Source organism: Taudactylus pleione, unplaced genomic scaffold, assembly GCF_031769625.1.
Source record: "Taudactylus pleione unplaced genomic scaffold, aTauple2 ptg000107l, whole genome shotgun sequence".
Classification (NCBI taxonomy): Eukaryota; Metazoa; Chordata; class Amphibia; order Anura; family Myobatrachidae; genus Taudactylus; species Taudactylus pleione.
Window position 1 is genome coordinate 474,676 of NW_028284509.1, and position 4,558 is coordinate 479,233.

At 43.8% G+C, this 4,558-nt stretch overlaps 1 pseudogene; it reads right to left on the reverse strand.

The window, feature by feature from the left end:
- Positions 1-389: 389 nt before the first annotated feature.
- On the reverse strand, positions 390-1,943 carry LOC148525493 (protein kinase C delta type-like; annotated as a pseudogene).
- Between the last annotated feature and the right edge of the window lie 2,615 nt (positions 1,944-4,558).

The following is a 4,558-nucleotide window of genomic DNA, read 5'->3' on the forward strand; positions in this document are numbered from 1 at the left end:
GTAGCTGAGGTCAGGGCAGGCGGCAGAAAGTGAATCTCCTGGGACATAGCTGAGGTCAGGGCAGGCGGCAGACAGTGCATCTTCAGGGACGTAGCTGAGTCAGGGCAGGCAGCAGACAGCGCATCTTCAGGGACATAGCCGAGGTTCAGGCAGGCGGAAAACAGTGCATCTGCTGGGATGTAGCCAAGGTCAGGACAGGTTATAGGCAGTGCATCTCCATGGACGTACCCAAGGTCAGGGCAGGAAGCAGACAATGCATCACCTGGGACATAGCCCAGGTCACGGCATGTGGAAGAAAGTGCATTTCCATGGACGTAGCCGAGGTCGGGGCAGGCAATACACGCAGCAGGAAAAAGATGTTTTTAGGACTGCAGATTTTTCTGGTGACATTAATGCAGGTCTTTGTCTGATGGTATAGTATCTACTTCCATTGGCACATTGTGATAAGTTTCACTCCATATGGGACACACAAATTGAATATTATCAAATATCCTCTGGTTCGTGGCAGTAATAGGTTCTTTGAAAACTTCACTATGGGGCACAGGAATTTGCTGTTTTTCATCTCGATCCATGGAGTCCTTGAGCAGTGTGACTGGGGATGCAGTTTTTCCAGTCTCTGTCTCTTCCCAGTTAATTAAAGAGAAGAAGAGGTGTTCTCGCACATTATCATTTACCCCGAGCTGGAGGGACCGTTCGTTGCACAGGAGCCTTGTTAAGATGTCCTCTGTTACAGGATCAGTAAGGCCTGGGTATGCTGGTTCTTGTGTAAGGATCATTGTCTCTACCACTGATGCTGACTCTCCAGGGAGAGGGTAGGATCCTATGGTGAGTAAATGTAAAATAATACCAAATGCGAACCAGTCTACACCTGCACTGTATGGCTGGCAGTTTATCATTTCTGGAGCATTATAGCCAGGTGTCCCACCAAAGTCTGTGGCATCGGTTTCTCCAAACGCATTCAGTAGGGTCAGACCAAAGTCAGTGATTTTAACATGACCGTCAGTGGTCAGCAGAATGTTATCCAATTTTATGTCTCAATGAATGATCCCCCTTGAATACATAAACTGCAATCCACAAACCAGTTCTGCAGCTATAAATTTTATTGTGGTTTGGTCTAGCTCTGAGGTCTCATTCATTAAATAATACAGATCCCCTCTGCCAGCCAGTTCCATTACACAGTATAGATAGGTCTCTGTGTGGAAGGCTGCATAACCACGGATCAGAAAAATGGTCTCATGTGCCAATTCAAGGACCCAACACTCTACCAAATTGTCCTCATATTCTATAAGTGCTCTCTTCTTTAAGATCTTAACTGTTACTCTTTCTCTACGAATAGCATCTGTTGCCAGCATCACTTTGCCATAACCTTCCTATCCAAGTATTGAGTGAAAAGTAAATTGTTCCACTGTTAAGGGGACGGTCTATGTGCTTTGGTGGCTGGTGGGCATAGGGCAGCTTTCATCTGCAGTTTGCTAAACCAGTGGGATGCCTGGTTGGCCTCTGCTAATTGCTGTTATGAATTGATTTTTCTTCTTCTTTATAAACCCAGGAAACCTATCCCCACGTCTCTGTATAGCTGCTTTGCGTGCTTTCTCTTTGGTCATCTCTGTCTTTCAAAGGTTTGTCTGGCCTGCCCAATGGCTGCATCCCTCCCCTGGATCTTCAGCAATGTCAACGTTTCTCCTGTGTCTCACTCGCCAAAATCTGGGACATCTGCTGCATGCTCTTATGAACTGATCTCTTTTTTTTTATAAATCTAGCAAACCTGTCCCAGCCTCTCTGTACACCTGCAACAAATGCGTTGTTTGTTCTCACCTGTCTTTTTTTTTTTTTGTCTGGCCTGCCTGCTTTTCTCTGCGCCTCTCTGCTTTTTTTTTCTGTTTTCCTTGGTTTCTCCATCTTCCTGCTTTGTCTGGAGGTTTTTTTCTCTTAATAGTTCCCATGTTATGTCAGAAGACAACTATAGGGCTCTTAGAGAATAAAACAAACTTGCAGTATCACAAGAAGTGACTGTGCAGTTTGGAGTTTCTGAAAACAGAGTGTCAGGGGTATCAGCAGCTCTACAAGTAGTTGTGTGATGTCAGCAGTAACTGTGATGTCGCAAGCAGCTACAGTGAATATATATTACTTGCGGCGCCGGAGAGGGGAGTGCAGTAAGCCCCCCAGCCCGGCACTAAGCAGGGGGGGCGTGATCAGTGTGATCGCTAACCCCCACAGTCATAGGAGAATGCTCCGGCTGCTGCAGCAGCCGTGAGCAGTCTCACACTGCAGCCCAGCACAAGCTGTGTGCTGAGCTGCAGTGAGGAAGGGGCGACGCCGGGCACCTCTAGCAAGCCCGGGCCCGGGTAAACTGTACCCGCTGCCCCCCCTCTCGGCGCCCATGTGCACAGTCACAGTTTAACAGGGAAAATATGTAGCACAGTAGCACACATGTTAGCATGCAGTGTCTGTGGATAAGCTACAAGAAAGGAGTAACTCAGATAAACTTTAGCATTTAACTAGTAGTGCACGTATAAGGGGTGACATGTACAACTACTTATATAAATGCTTCTGAGCTTTCTTTGAGTTTGAACATAATTTTGAATCTGTTGGAGTGATCCAGTTATTCAGCGATTTCAACCTTCACAGACAAATTGTCAGGTTACTGTACTGATACGTACAGCTACTGCAAGAGTTGTGTGTGTTCTATGCAAAGTACCATAGTGATGTGATCTTTTTATATACATGTTTTTCCACCTCATGCTTAATGCCTGTTGGTGACTAAAATGGAGAAAATGTCACACAAGCACTTTAATGGCTACAGCAGCTTTAAACATGCTGACAGCAGGATTTTGGACAAATGTACAAAGTGTTCAATAAATAGCTCTGCAACTGAAAAACATTATATTTTAGCAGAGCCAGTCTCATAGTGGAGTTGAACGCTAGTCCGTTTGCAGATTAATCTTGTGTCCTTTCGCGGATGTTCTGGAGCCGAGCGTATGTATCTATGAGCCATGCAGTGTTGTAAGGAAGGGATGTAACTGGGTGGTAATGCATGTATGTAAAGTTTAGTGAAGGTGTGTAGACGGAGGGTGGCAGGCTATGCTGCATGTTTTTAGATGCATCACTTGCACCAATGATAGGTAGCCCTGAAGATGAAGATGACTATCAAACTAAGCATACAGATGTGGACACAGATGTGTACAGTACATTAATTTCTACGCATGAAACGTAAGTGCAATTGCGGCCTCCTTTCATTCAACTCTGCATTAGCCCCATTAATCGCCCCATTATAAGCTGTAAAATATAAAAGTTCTGCCCTTTTCCAGTTTTGCAATAAACAAGCTGTTCATACTTCTGAAGCCAGAAAAGTTTCCTCCTCCTTTTCCTTCTGTTGTCGCCATTGACTCATTCGCTTTCGCTGTATAGGGTTTGTTACCGCTGTTTGTCCTTTAATCCCCGTGTAATTGTTGCTGTCCTCCTTCTCTATATTGCCCACCTTTCACCATGGTGTCGACCCTGTGAATGACCTATCCTAACGCTCTATCTCTGTCCCAGGCCACAAGTGATGGAACACTAAATAAATATACATTTCCATAATCCTATATACATAGACATAAAACAGATATACATAGAACCTAATCTTTTTTTATTTAGTTTTATACATTACTGTGTTTGTGACTCCTTTTGAACAGACTAATTAAAGAGATGGCGCCAACATGATGTCATGGATGTGTGTGAATGATCCATTGTTTTAAGGGAGCCCTGAGTGATGTTACATAAAAGCAAGAAATGTATATATTTCAGAGCCCTAGGTTTACGTCTGACGTCACTGCTCACTTGGATTTGGTTCACTACTGGAAATAGATTTGGGCAAAGAGAAAACCGTTGGAAAATGTCTGCAATCGTCCAGATCACCTGAGTCCAGGATTTGGAAGAGCCCTATTGTACTTTTAATAAGTCAGATCTGAAGCACAGATACGAAGGCTCTCTCCTTGTCTCACTATTCTGTATGTATCAATGCTTCTCATGCAGTGCCCATTACGGGTAAGGACAGGATGGAAGTCCATCAATATTTTGTTAAATTAGGACTAAACAAACTTCATCAAGTTCGTTTTTTCATTGTGTACACTTACACTTACACACACTGTAACGTAGTGCATGCAATGCCATGATACATAGTGCTGAAGTAGTTAAATGTGAGACCTGACTGGGATCCCCAGATTCCCATAAACATTTTATCACTCGTCATTTCAACAGGGGCAGGAGGTGGATGGGAAATTTACATCTCAAACTCCTCGATGAGGCCTGTTTACATATAGATCAGCTCATTACTCTGCCATATTTTGACATTCCTGTGTAAACTCCGTCTGTCTGATAGACGGCTGTCTGCATTGTTTTCTGAGCGTTTTTTTTTTTTCATATGTGTCTATTTTTGCATATTCCATGTGGGTTCATTTACATTTTGAACATTCAAGCCACAAAAAGGGATATAGCACCAGACTTACTCAATTTCCCTTCCAGTCAGTTTGCCAACAATTGGGCCTGAACTTTACTAAGACAGATGTTGGGGATATTT